Source organism: Papio anubis, chromosome 16 (assembly GCF_008728515.1).
Source record: "Papio anubis isolate 15944 chromosome 16, Panubis1.0, whole genome shotgun sequence".
In the NCBI taxonomy this organism is placed as follows: domain Eukaryota; kingdom Metazoa; phylum Chordata; class Mammalia; order Primates; family Cercopithecidae; genus Papio; species Papio anubis.
In genome coordinates this window covers 13,947,424-13,962,210 of record NC_044991.1, presented here as the reverse complement: position 1 = coordinate 13,962,210, position 14,787 = coordinate 13,947,424, and the positions used below count along the sequence as shown (strand labels likewise).

General features: G+C 50.9%; 1 long non-coding RNA gene across 1 annotated transcript in view; it reads left to right on the top strand.

Moving 5' to 3' along the window:
• The window catches only part of LOC116270734, a 48,985-nt gene extending 36,828 nt beyond the window's left edge, over positions 1–12,157 (top strand). The window contains exons 2-3 of the long non-coding RNA XR_004178900.1: positions 11,267–11,322; positions 11,982–12,157. This is a non-coding gene — a long non-coding RNA (uncharacterized LOC116270734). The remainder of the gene's footprint in view (positions 1–11,266; positions 11,323–11,981) is intronic.
• The last annotated feature ends 2,630 nt before the right edge of the window (positions 12,158–14,787 follow it).

The window sequence follows — 14,787 nt, the reverse complement described above, 5'->3', positions numbered from 1 at the left end:
ACCCTGGCTTTAATCTTTGCCTGGAAGACATTTCTTATTCTGAGAAGGAAGAAAGTTTTCAAACCAAGGAAGTCTTTGTTTCTTTATATTTAATAGTTAATTTTTTAGCTTCCCTTATTGATAGAGCAGGATTTGAACACAGGACTATTTGGCCTCAAAGCCTGCACTCTTGCTGATAGGTCCTGTTGCTTCTCTGCACATGGAGCCTGCAGGGATTTAATCAAGTCCTAAAGGAAGGATGGGACTTGAGCAGTAGATGAAGGGAGGGCATGGCAGGCAGGGATGCCACATGGATGACGACACAGAAATGGTAGGAAATGCAAGGTGCATTAGGAGACAGAGGCAGCCAAGTGCACGATCCCTTTCCATCCCTCTCTCCCTTGTTTTGTCCTTCACACATTCGATTCCTACTTCCATTCCCTTATGACCACTGTTTATGTGCTTTTGTAGCACAAGCCCTCTGATATCTTCCACACTACACTCCACCCTTCAACCGGTTGGCTCATGTGAGTTCCATCGTCCCTGAGAATGCCTTTTCTCATCTTGTCCACCTGGAGCATGACTTACTTATCTGTCAAGGCCCAAGATGACTGTCACCTCCTCTGTGACATTCCATATGAGTTGTGATATTCTAATGGTTATAACAATAATGCCAAATGCCTCAGTGTCTTAACACAACAACAGTTTTAGTTCTCACGCAGTTGAATGAAAGTTGGCTGTGGTGAGGCAGGTGGGCTCTGTTCCCCAGTTATATGTGGTTCCTTCTGTCCAGTGGCCCCACCGTCCCGTAGCACAGAAGTTTGCAAACAATGACCCGTTTTTGTAAATAAAGTTTTATTGAGACTCAGCCTCACTCATTCGGTTACACGGGCTGCTTTAGCACTTTGATGGTAGAGTTGAGTAGCTGCGACAGAGACTTTGTGGTCCAGAAAACAGAACATTTGCCCTTGAGTGTTTACAGAAGAGGTGTGCTGATACTTGCTCTGGGATTGGTAAGTCTGGAAAAGAGATTGTGTGGAGACTCCTCTGGGAGTGATGCTGCACATCACTTCCTCCCACACTCCACTGGTCACAGATGGTCACATGACCCCAGCAGGTTACAAGGAGGCTGGGAAATGTAGTCTTCCTGGATGCTCAGGAGGAAAATGAAGCAGGTCCCACAGACACATAGCCTTGTCTGTCCATTTACTTCGTAAATAGCTACTTAGGCTGATCGTGGTGGCTCACGCCTGTATTCCCAACACTCTGGGAGGCTGAGGCAGGCAGATCGCTTGAGTCCAGGAGTTTGAGACCAGCCTGGGCAACATGGCAAAACCCCATCTCTGCGAAAATACAAAAAATTGGCTGGGTGTGATGACACATGCCTGTAGTCCCAGCTACTTGAGAGACTGAGGTGAGAGGATCACCTAAGCCCAGGAGGTCAAGACTGCAGTGAGCCGAGATCATACCACTGCACTCCAGCCTGGGTGACAGGAGTGAGACCCCATCTCAAAATAAATAAATACATAATTTTTTTAAAAAAACTACCTAGTTCACGATGGCTCTAGTCTGGAATTCACCTCTTTGTGTTCTTTTCAGTTTGTGCTTGTTCCCCCGCTGATCCTCAGATTCCTCTCTCTCCACTCCACCAGTGCCTGATCCAGCCCTCCCTGCATGCTGACACTGGGCTCCACCCCAGACACGTCTTCGTTAGCAAAACAGACCCAGTCTGTGCCCTCATGGAGCTCCTGGTCCAGCGGGAGAGACAAACAACAAGCAAAGTATCACAACCAGCCATGCAAACACATGTAAAGTGGCAACTGCGATGATGAAATGCTCTGAGAGAAAAGGGGCAGAGGCCAGGCGCAGTGTCTCATGCCTGTAATCCCAGCACTTTGGGAGGCCGAGGTGGGTGGATCACTTGAGGTCAGGAGTTCGAGACCAGCCTGACCAACATGGTGAAACCCCGTGTCTACTAAAAATACAAAAATTAACCAGGCGTACTGGCAGGCGACTGTAATCCCAGCTATTTGAGAGGCTGAGGCAGGAGAATCGCTTGAACCCGGGAGGCGGAGGTTGCAGTGAGCCAAGATTTCACTGCTGCACTCCAGCTTGGGCAACAGAGCAAGACTCCACCTCAAAAAGAAAAAAAGAAAAAAGAAAAGGGGCAGAGTCAGAGCTCTGAGCACATCTAAGGGGGAGGGATCTGATTTAAACCAGTGGTGCCAGGAATGCTTCCCAGAGGAGGTGACATTCGGGTTGTGAGCTGAAGAATAACTCGTTCACCAGGTGGAGAGAAGCTGGGCAGAGGAGGGGCAGGCAGGGGGAACAGCCTGGGCAAAGGCCCTGAGGTGCGAGGAAACATAGTGACTTTATCCTTAATCATCACAGGCCCTTATTATTATTATAATCCAGCTGAGGCTCAGCGAATACTTACTAGGTGCCAGACAGCATGATAAGCACTTTAATTGGAGCAACACTGTGAGAACGAAGCAAACAAAAGCAGAGGCTGTTAATGTCCTGCCCATATTCCTTCAGCCCACCGCAGGGGCACCCTGAAGACAGTTCTCTGCTTACTGCCAGTGTCTTGGGTCACTCTGCAGGCCTGAGAGGCTCAGGATGGGAGTGCTGGGAGTTGAAGCTCCCCCTCACCAATGACGGATGGGAGCTGGAGGGTAAATACTCCAGCTTCCTTGCCCTGTGGCTGGCAGATCTGAGGCGTCTCCTGCTAATGCTGCCTCTCAGAGGCCCCCAGGTGATAGAGGCCGTGTTCCGCACAGGGGTACCCCATAGCAGTGCACACCCTGTCTCACTTCTCCACCCCTCCATGCTACTTTTAGGGCAACCTCCAAAATAAACTGCTTGTTCCTGAACACTTATCTCAGGGTCTGTCTTTGCAGGAAACAAAACTAAGAAATTGTAGCAGGACGAGCCACAGACAAAACTCCTCAGACATCGAGTTAAAGAAGGAAGGGGTTTATTCGGCCGGGGGCATCGGCAAGACTCCTGTCTCAAGAGCTGAGCTCCAGGAGTGAGCAATTCCTGTCCCTTTGAAGGGTTCATAATTCTAAGGGGGTGCGCGTGCGAGGGTCGTGATCAGTTGAGCAAGCAGGGGGTACGTGACTGGCGGCTGCATGCACCGGTAATTAGATCGGAACAAAACAAGACAGGGATTTTCACAGTGCATTTCTATACAATGCCTGTAATCTATAGATAACAGAACCGATTAGATCAGGGGTTGATCTTTAACTACCAGGCCCAGGGTGTGGCGCCGGGCTGTCTGCCTGTGGATTTCTTTTCTGCCTTTTTAGTTTTTACTTCTTCTTTCTTTGGAGGCAGAAATTGGGCATAAGATGATATGAGGGGTGGTCTCCTCCCTTAAAACTATTAAGCATCTATTAAGAACTATTAAGTACCCCATTTGCTAGATGAAGGAACTGAGGCACAAAAAGTTAACACAGAGTAGCCAGGAAAAACAAAACCAAAGGAAGGCCTTTGAAATGAAAGTGCCAAAAATGTGTGTGTGTGTGTGTGTGTGTGTGTGTGTGTGTGACACAGAGAGCCCGGGGATGTGGGGGCCAGGGGGAGTGAGGCAAGATGAGGCTGGTGAGGTGGGTGCACACCAGGGCAAGGATTTGGGTCACTAACCCAGGGGCACAGGAGGCCTCTGAAAGCTTTAGACAGGCAGAGTGACATGCTATGTTGTGAGGACACAGGTACCCTGGAGACCTTGGCGAACCTGGATTAAAAGGGTCCAAACAGATGTAAGGAGGTGATTAGGAGGCTTTGGTGGTCATTCTAGGAGGCCCTGGGGACCTGCCAGGCAGGGGCCACTGAGCTCTTCAGTGGTCTCCAGAGCCCTGGGGTCCATATGCAGTCCAGTGCCCAGTGCGTGTCCTAAGAAGGGCACACACTGCCTGCCTCTGTCCCTCCCCTCCCCAAACCCTTTCCCCTTCCTCTTAGGTCACTGAGACCCTCGACACTCCTATCCCTGGGTCTCTGGCCTGGGGAGGGTGTGGGCTGGGGAGTCAGGAACTCCCTGCTGCCTGTCCAGGCTGGCAGCTGCAGCAAGAAGGCCAGCCAGACCTCCTGACCAGCAGCCGGCCAGGCCCCAGAGGCTAGCACGTGGCTGTGCGGGTGCCACTGTCTGCCCCAGTGCCCTGAGCTCGGCGCACCGCCAAGCAGATGGCCTTGTAAGTGAGTGCGATCAGAACGGGGTCAGGAGGGTCTGCTAGTCCCAACTTCTCCTCCGCCTCTGCTGGGCTCCACTGCCTTGGCCGCTGTCCTGGAGGTGTTGACCAGCTTGAATGGCGAGGGGCGCCGTGCAACCAGGTGTGGCGAAGTATGGCGTGATGTGACCCAGGCGTCCAGTCATGCAGGGTGTGGGGGACACGGATCCTGGGGGAAAGTGATAGGACCGTGGCAAGGGGCGTTGGCCACCCTGCAGTCACCTCGGGGAGCTCCTGACTGCACACTGAGCCCCTGAGTGTGTGGCTTGTGGTGTCGGCAGGACTGGCATCCCTAGGGAGGAGCAGAAGGGAACTGGAACTTGCTGGGGGCCTACTATGTGCCTGGTCCTCAGTAGGTGCTTCCTTCGGTTATTACTGGCCCCTTGCCCCACTTCAGAAGCCCTCCCTCCACCCTTCCTGGGGGCCTTTTTCTCCAACCCTCCAGGCTAGGGGTTCCAGCTGCCCCGGTTCACAGTGTTTATGACCTGGATCTTCCTTGTACCCTGGGACAGGCCCTCCAGGACAGCAGTTTCCCCGCAGGCCTTTCCTCCAGCATCCCCAGCCGCGGGATCCTTCCCGGGCGCCTGCGTGTCTGCTTGAGCTGCTGCTTTGTGAGCAAATGAACACAGGGTCTATGCGAGTCCCACCCCCTGCATGCTAGAGTACTCAGCTTCACCTTTTTGAATGTCAGCTTCCTCATCTGTAAAATGGGCAAAATCACTCAAACAGGCCGGGCGCAGTGGCTCCTGCCTGTAATCCCAGCACTTTGGGAGGCGGAGGCAGGCAGATCACCTGAAGTCAGGAGTTCGAGACCAGCCTGGCCAACATAGTGAAACCCTGTCTCTACTAAAAGTACAAAAATTAGTCGGGTGCTAATTTTTTCACCACTGCACTCCAGCCTGGGTGACAGAGCGAGACTCCGTCTAAAAAAAAAAAAATTAAGTCACTCCCACCTTGAAAGGTTGTGAGGATTAAAGGAGATGAAGGAGGTAGAAGCCTGGCACAGAGGAAGTGCTGATCAGAGGCACACTGCCCGCTATGTGGCTGGGGCAAGTCTCTGCACCTCTCTGAGCCTCCCTGCCCCAGCCCTAAAGTAGCCCTGCCCTGCCCAAGGAAGGGAGGGAGAGAAGGGAAGCTGACATGGTGTGTGAGCTGCGAGGGTTGTGCACTGGGACGGCTTGGGCCTGTATCTTCCCATCCATGCGATTCTAGGTTTGGGTAGGTGGAGGCGTCTCCCAGCTCCACCTAGCACTAGCAGTCCAGGGATCTTGGAGCTCCCCCTGACCCACGTGGCTCTCTCTCCCTCCATCACTCACCTTTCTTTGGGCCTTTGCACTGCTTTTGCAGCCCGTGGGTGGGGGCTGGTGCCGGGCCAGTCCTGCATGAGGCCCCAAGGCTGCCCATGCGGTGTGGGGGAGGAGTGGGATCCCCACCTTACCTCAAGGCTCAGCCCTAGGCAACACCCCCATATCCTGGTGTCTGCCTCTCTCTTGGGAGCTGGGAGTCCCAGAGCCTACAAGAGAAGGGAACATGTGGCAACTCCAGAAGGGCGAGGACAGAGAAGGAGGCTCTGCTGAGAGCTCTTGCTGCAGGCTGGGGACTGCTGTAGCCACCCCTTCTGAAATGCAGCGAGGGCAGCCACCCTGGCCAGGCCCCCACTGTGTGCCCGGCATGTTCCCACGGCACATCTCACCTTCACAGTGGCCCAGCAAGGGAGGAACAACCATCCCATTTTACAGATGGGGAAGCTGAGGTTCAGATAGGCTTGCCCAAGGTAATCCCCAAGTGTGTCTGGCTGCTTCCACCATTCCACCGGCTGCTGTTATAGAATCAATGGTCAAGCCGGCCACAGTGGCACGCACCTGTGATCTCAGCCACTCAGGAGGCGGAGGCAGGAGGATTGTTTGAGGCCGGGAGTTCAAGACCAGCCTGGGCAACATAGCGAGACTTGGTCTCTTAAAAAAAACAAAACAAAAAACACATAGCGAGTGAGAGAGAATCAGTGGTCTTTTCCAACCTCCCATTTTCCAGAGGTAGTGAAACCCCAGGGAGTGGCAGGGTCATAACAGCAGCAGTGGTGGAGTGAGGACTCCAGTGAAGCCTGCATCCCTCCTCCACCCCTCCCTCTCCGTCTTCTGCAGCTGTTTATGGACATTCTCCTTGTGCAGGCGCGGTTCCCATCCTCAGTTCCAATCTGACTCTGTCCCACACCACACGCCTCCTGGAGTGCTCATCACACGCTGGCCAAGGCGTGTGTGGGGCCCTCCCTGAAGCGCGGTGGACAGAGGTCCAAGCTAAAACACAGGTCTATCAGCCCAGCCAAGGAGGCCCTGGAGAGGCTGCTGGGGGGTCAGAGAGCACAGGTTCCCCTCCCTGCCCCAGGCCAGTCCTGCACCTCGCTGAGCCTTGGTGCTCTGTAACTGTCTCATGAGTGAAAGCATGAATGAGGGAAACTGTGGGGACCCCCCTCCCTTAACTCCAACTCCAAAATTACATCACCTGCTCCCTCAACCAAAACCCTTCAGCGGCCTCCTCCTGCACTTCAGGTAACTCCCAAGCCCTGGCTGGGCTTCTGATCCTTCTTCTTTTTTATTTTATTATTTTATTTTGTTTATTTTATTTTTTTTGAGATGGAGTCTTACCCTGTTACCCAGGCTGGAGTGCAGTGGCGCAATCCCGGCTCATTGCAACCTCCGCCTCTCAGGTTCAAGCTATTCTCCTGCCTCAGCCTCCCTCCCGAGTAGCTGGGATTACAGGCATGAGCCACCACGCCCGACTAATTTTTGTGTTTTTAGTAGAGTTGGGGTTTCATCATGTTGGCCAAGTTGGTCTCGAACTCTTGACCTCCAGTGATCCACCCGCCTTAGCCTCCCAAAGTGCTGGGATTAGAGGTGTGAACCACTGCACCCGGCCACAAAGCCTCTTCTCCCTGTGCTCCCTTCACTCACAGTGCCTGGGAGTTCTGGCCTTTTGCCGGCCACGCCCCTCTGCTGCAGGACCGTCAAACATGCTGTTTCCTCTGGCTAATGTACAACTCCCCGTTCACTGCCTGACTCCTGCTCCTTCATGTCTCCACAGGGAGGCTTCTCCTGGACACCTCCTCCCTGCTAAGACTCCTTTGGAGTCTTGTTTAGAGTGTTCTGGTATTTTCTTTCCAGTGATTTTTACAACCTGTGGTTCTCTACGGGATTGTGAACTGGCTTATTGTCTCTCTCCCTCACCAGCGTGTGTGCTCCATGGAGCAAGGAGTAGGAGGCTTATCTGCCCTGTCCAGCCCTTAAGCCTCCGCACCTAGAGCGGGGCCTGGCCTGTGGCTGGTGCTCAAAAAGCCAGGGCCTGTTGAGACACACAGGCTCTGTGCCTAGGCTGCACACTGTGCGTGGAAAGCCAAAGAAGTGAGAGACATGAGGACTCCAGGGATTGCTAGCCCACTCATGTCATGCCAGAGGCCCCGAGGCAAAGGCCCTCCCAGCCAGGGCAAGAGACCAACCAAGCTCAGGCCTCCTAGCACCCGCTGAGCCTCTCTCCAGTCCTCTCTGGGGCCACGGCCGGCCACTCTTCCCAGGGGTCACTCACCGGAGATCCAGGCCTCCCAGTCCCAGAGCTCCTTTGGACGAAGGGTGGGGAGCAGTAGACTTCACACCCTGAGATTATCCGGGATAGGATGACAGCAGCAGCAGCAACTAAAACAATAGTGTGAGTGGTGAGTGTTCCACCCAGCAGGGGCTGGGGCGTCTGCAGCTATCGTTGGGCTGTGAACCCTCCGCAAACATCTGAAGTGGGTGATGTTACGGCCCAGAGAGGTGACATGACTTGTCCAAGGTCACTCAGTGAAGTAGAGGCTGAGCAGAGACTCGCACCCAGAGGCTGTGTGATTGCAAAGCCTTGGGTGCCACGTGCAGATGAAACCGCCCCACGCTGCTTCTCGACCGTGACCACCTTCTGCCTTGAGATCAGCAAGCACCTGCGGGGAGGCAGTTGGGAAGGGCCCGACCTTCCTCTGGAGGTTTCCTGAGATTCACAGAGTCTGACGGCGGCTGTGGCGTCGCTGGGAGCCCGCCCTGGGGAATGCAGGTCGCGGGCCCATTGCATCCTCAGCTGTAATGTAAAACTGTGGCCTTGGCTTCCTGGGGTGGCCGTGAAGGTTGAGTGAGAGGAAACACATTGGGAGAGGCTTTGGGGGAGATTTGGGGACGACGGTGAGGCTCACAGGGATTAAGCCCCCTGCTTGTCCCTTGCGTTCAGCTCGCCCCTGGGCAAGGTGGCTGCTGTGGGAATCTGCAATGAGGCAATGAGCCAGGAAGCAAAAAAAGACTCACAGATGTCAAGAAGGAGCCCGAGGTCACAAGAAGAAGCCAGGTGCCGTGTCATCTGTCCGGGGTGCGTTCTCCTCTTTTGCGAAGTGGGACACAAACATCCACTTCAAAGAGTTGCCATGTGAAATAAAATCAAGATACAGGGCATGAACCGCGGATTTTTTTTGAAAGTAATAGGATGCTTGTTCATACAACTTTTTTCTTTGCTGAAAAACTTCCCTTTATACTGCAAGAATCCACCATGATCTAGGGCCTACCTGCCTTAAACAATTTTTTAATTGATATATCATAGTTGTGCATATTTTAGGGGAGTATATGTGATATGTTGACTGTCTGCTTTTAATTTAAGTGCCGTCTGATAAATGATATGGCGACCAGGGGATCTCTGGACTTGGCACTATGAGCTCAGTACGGTCCTTATCTCAGGTTATTTGATGTTTACTGTTGGAATGGCTTGGTCAACTGAAAATTAGGTCATTTGGGCCAGGCTCAGTGGCTCACACCTGTAATCCCAGCACTTTGGGAGGCCAAGACAGGCGGATTGCCTGAGGTTGGGAGTTCGAGACCAGCCTGGCCAACTTGATGAAACCCCGTCTCTACTAAAAATACAAAAATTAGCCAGGCGTGGTGGCATGCGCCTGTAATCCCAGCTACTTGGGAGACTGAGGCAGGCGAATTGCTTGAACCCAGGAGGTGGAGGTTGCAGTGAGCCGAGATTGCGCCATTGCACTCGAGCCTGGGCGACAAGAGTGAGACTTCATCTCAAAAAAAAAAAAAAAAAAGAAAAAGAAAATTAGGTCATTTTTATCCATGGACTAGTTCTTTTTTGGGTACTTGTAATCAACATATAAATATACTGTGCGAACCGGAGAGGATACACTGAAGGTAAGCAATACATCATGGCGTCCACCCAAGAGTCAACCTCCAACTTAGCACAAGCTGTGGGGCCAGAACCAGCCTGTTCTCTATTTTTGTGTGTAGCTCCATGCTTCAAATGTATCTTAATTTTATTTGCTTTTCTCAAATCTGAAATAAATTTTAGTTTTATTTATATTATTTATATTATTTATAACTATAGCCATACACACACACACACACACACACACACACACACACACAACAGCAGCCGCCACAGCAAGGTCAGTGCTCCCACACACAGGTCTCCTTCCCATCCTCTCCCTGTCCTCAGTGAGGTCCCAGTACAAAAAGCACCCTGACCTTTGATGGTAGAGATCCTTGCTCCCAGTGCGATTCTACAACCCTCAGAACGACAGGGTCCCCCTGGGCTGTGAGCACAGCAGACCAGCTCTTTCTTGGGATTTTAAGAAAACAGACAAGCTTCGCGCACAGCTGGGTTGCAGCAGTTTTTTCTTTTCCTTCTTTTTTTGCCTTCAGCCGTGGCAGCCTGCTCCTGATTTCTCTGGAAAGGCAGCTCCTAATTAGAATGGATCGAAGAGTCTTTGCTTCAGCTTTGTTCTCGGTCTCGACTGAATCGTTGCTTTAGGGCTTAATCTGGTGCAGCCGCTGGTTGGCTGATACCCTTGGTTCTCTGAGCTCCTCTCTGGCTCGGGCAGCCTGGCATCCAGGGGGCACCGAGAGCTCTGCAGTGTCACTCTGCCCCCTCTCACTCCAGCCCTCTCTTCCTTCTCTCTTTTTCTCTCCACCTGCCTTCTCTCTCTCTAATTTCCTTTCATTAACGACCCAGGGCTGTCCAGGGTGCCAGTACCCACTGGTAGGAGTGTAAACCGGTACAATTTATCTGCAGGGCAATTTGTCAAATACTATTAAAAGCTTTTTAAAAAAAGTACGTAGACTTTGACTTGGAAAGTCCCTTTCTAGGAATGTGTGTCCTGCAGAAATAATTGGACAGGGGTCCACAGATATGTGCAAGGGGACACTGTCCTTGGCAGTTTTCCTGATGACCACCTGGAAACCTGGTGTCCTTCAACGGGAAATCATTATGCATGCGTCATGTAATAAACCAACTGCAAAAGAACCTTTGGGGGTAAATCAGGGAAATTTGAATGTGGACTGAACAGTAGATGCTCCTGGAGGATTACTGTTAATTTTATGTGGCGTGATAATGGCCTTGTGGTTGGTTTAGAGGCAGTGACTGGAAGGCTGATATTTGGTTTAAATGATTGTAACCACCATCATCATGGCAGGGGAGCAGGATGGATCAAGTGTGGCAGGATCTTGGAAGTCCTGACTCTGGTTGTCAGGCAAATGAGCGTTTATCACGTTGTTCTGTTTTTGTGTAGGTTTTAAAATTCTCTCGATTTACAAATAAATAAAATGAAGATGTAAAATCATATATATATATACGATTATACATATAATGGTATATATATACACATATATCTTGAGACAGAGTCTTGCTCACTGTAACCTCCCCATCCTGGGTTCAAGAGATTCTCCTGCCTCAGCCTCCTGAGTAGCTGGGATTACAGCTGCCCACCACCATGCCTGGCTAACTTTTGTATTTTTGGTAGAGACAGGGTTTCACCATGTTGGCCAGGCTCATCTCGAACTCCTGACCATGAGTGATCCGCCCACCTCTGCCTCCCAATATGTTGGGGTTACAAGTGTGAGCCACTGCACCTGGCCTAAAATCATATTTTCTGACCTGAAATAATATCCTCCAGATATTATTAAATGAAAAGAGATAAATTCCAAATAGTATATATGGCATTATGACATTTTGTTTTTGGTTTCAAAATATGTACATATTTTTACATGCAGAGGAGAAACGGAGGAGGTGCACACGCTTGGATGTGACGGATGGCTATCTCTGAATGGTAGGATTTGAATATTTTCTACTTTCTTCTTTTTGCTTTTTAGTAATAGTTTCTTCTTTTTTTTTTTTTTGCAATAAGCACACACTATTTTCATGCTCATAAAAAAGCCATAGTTACTACAGATGATTTGGAAATCACCTATGAGGCACTGAATGTGTACTATATATCATACCTTCTAAAAGGAGGTTTTATATATTTCCGTCCACCCACAAAAACTGGTGAGGTTAGTGGTATTATTCCAATTTCATAAATAAGAAAATTGAGGATCAGAGAGGGTCAGTGCTTTGTTGAAGGACACACCGCTGCAATCCTAATTCTACTCTTCTGGTATGAGCCAGTGCTCTAAACCTTGGCTGCATCCAGAGGGTCTACAGGGGTATCAGATGTAGTCCCTGCCCTCTAGATGGTGACCCTGTCTTTGCTCTCCTGGTCTCTTGCCCCCATTCTCTTCTCTGGTCACTCCTCTCTGCCCCCCGGAACCAGTTACACAATGGCTTTGGTGAAAATGCGCTTTCCCTCTCAGATCACAGGTGAAACTCGAAAACTGCCCGTTCAATATTTTCTCCTAATGAGCCTTCCAAGCCTTCTTGCCTTTTTAGAATGGAACCAAGTTCTTAGCTACCGTGCTCCTCATATTCATCAGCTCTGTTTGCTGGCAGGGCAGAAGAATGAACGGGCATCGTATACCTAAACATCATACGATCCACAGAGGGCTGGCCAGTCCGAGTTCTTAATCCTGGCTCCATCACTGACAATTTGCAACCTGGGAAAGTCACTCTCTCTGTGTTTTCTCTGTCTCTAAAGTAAATAAAGGATAACACACTTTAAAAATCAATTGGTGTTCTGAACGAAAAGGATGGGTGTGTGAAACGAGGACAACTCTAAGGGGCTGAAAATACATTTCCCCAATTTTTGCAAATGCTGGAGATGGTGCGAGCCTTGTCTTCCTTACCCCTTGTCCCCATCAGCCCTCGGTTTCCTTACCTCCAGGCACCTTCTCTCCCACTCTACCCTCCAATTCCTCCAGGCTGATCTTTCCAAAGCAAAAATCCAGGTGAGCCACTTCTAATAATGGCTCTCCACTCCCTTCTGGAAAATGTCCAACTCCTCTGCTCTGGGTACAAAGAGCTCCATGTTCTTGCTTCATCCTTGTCTCTGACCTCACCTGCTGGGCACCCCTCTCTCCCCAAACCCTACAATGCACACAGTTCCCCAAGAAGACCTCCAGCTTCATGCGTCAGGGACTTTGCATATGCTTCCCTTTGGAATTCTCCTCCCTGGCTAACATCAGGTATTTCCTGCAAGGTCCCTGGAAACCCTTCCTAGGCAGCAGACCTGGAGCTCCTCCAGGCCACTTCCTCAGTCCTCTCTGATCTCCAATGCAGGGCAGGACCCTGGACAGAAATGAATGCTGGAATAGGAAGCACAGGTGCAAAACCAAGGGTTTCCCTCCGCATCTCCAGGATGGGCACCAATCGTCCAGTAGATGTGGCTTAGTGTAAATTTCAGTTCCCATCCTGGAATCAGTTGAATCTGTGCTTCTTGCCACTCCAGTTTGGGCCACGAAGTTTTTAGTATTCCATTTTTAAAAACACAACATTTTAGTACCAAAATGAATGCATTTTATTTATAGACACTGAAGCAGGTTGCCTCCTGCCCCCAACTCTCCTTCCAGAAGACAGTCTATCCCATGCATGTTTCCCAGATATGGAAAGCTACAGGGCTCCTTTCACAGCAGAAATAGTGTCCAGGGAAACCCGCCTGGTGGGTTGCTCCTACCCCATCCACATCTGAATGGACGCGGCAGGGAAAGGCCTGGGTGTCACAGAGGCAGTGCTTTGGAACTGAGCGACTGTTTCTGAACACCCATCCCACATGCGACTGGCCCCACAGTGTGTCCACCCTCCCAGTCATCTGGGCTTCCCCGCCCTCTGTGGCTGAATCAGGTGATGTCAAGAGGCAGCTAAAAAGATGCTGCGGAATGGCCAGCCCAGAGCCATGAAAGGAGACAAGAGGCCGGATCCCGGGCCAAACCGCTCTTACAGAAAGCAAGAATTGTAGAGGACAACAAACAGAACCTTCTTCTGAGATCCTAAAGGAGACTGAGGAGGTGGTTCCTCTAACCTCCCTCAGGATTTGAAAGATCCACTTTTTGGGTTCCACTGGAGTTTAGAAATCCAGAGTCGGCTCCTCTTTCCTCTCCATAGGTTGCAAGTGACTCTAGGGGCAGGTCTGCATCTCTGGTGTCCCTCCACACCTCCCACGCTCATTGGACTTTACTGAGGTTCAGTGCTGGGCACCAGGAAAAGAAAGTGCTCCACCTCTGAGGGGGCACTGGTGAGCCAACCATGCCTAGAGGGTGCCAGGTGCTCTGACCCTCAAATCCTGCTTAAAGGTCACCTTCCAAGTAAGGTCTTCCCGACTTCCCCATTTTAATATTGCAGCCCCCGCCCTGGCATGTCCTCTGCACCGCTCTGCTCTATTGCCACCTAATAGACTGCAAAATTTACCTGTTCAATCGAACACCTCTCTCACCCCCCTAGAACGTAAGCACCCTGAGGGGAGGCATTTTTGTATTACTCACTGACAAATCCCCAGGATCTAGAACAGGGATCGGCACATAGTAGGTGCTCAGCAAATGCTTGATCCAAGCATTCATTCAGCAAATGCCTTCATTCAGGAATAAAATCTGCAAATGCAGCATGCATTTTGTCAATGTTTGCTCATTGAGAGTGGGGTCTTTAGGCAAGTGAAGTAATTAATAGCCACTTGTGAGGTTCCCAAATAGTGCTGGGCACTATGAGGATATAAAAGCTCTGATGTCCGGCTGGGCACGGTGGCTCACGCCTGTAATCCCAGCACCTTGGGAGGTGGAGGCGGGTGGATCACCTGAGGTCAATTGTTCGAGACCAGCCTGGCCAACATGGTGAAACCCCATCCCTACTAAAAAATACAAAAACTAGCCAGACGTGGTGGTGCGTGTCTGTAATCCCAGCTACTCGGGAGGCTGAGGCCGGAGAATCGCTTGAACCTGGGAGGCTGAGGTTGTGGTGAGCCAAGATTGCACCATTGCACTCCAGCCTGGGTGACAGAACGAGACTCTCAAAAAAAAAACTCTGATGTCCATCCACCACTGGCTTCCTGTTGCCTTTGGAATAAAATAGAAATTCCTCCCACTGTGGCCCCTGCCTACCTCACCTCCCTCTGCTTCTCCAGCACACACCAGGATGTGTCTTCACCGGCCTTAAGTTCCTCTATGTTCCAAGCTTGTTCGTGCCTCAGCGCCTTTGCACTTACTGACCTTGTTGCTGGATCTCAGTGCGAATGTCCCTTCTTCTCATAGTACTTCCTGTCCCCCCCAAACCAGTTACCCTGCAAATCAACACCCACCTCAGCTGCGTTTTGTCATCTGCACTGCCTGAAATGATCTTGATCATTTATTTGCTCGTAGAACCAGTTTCTTGG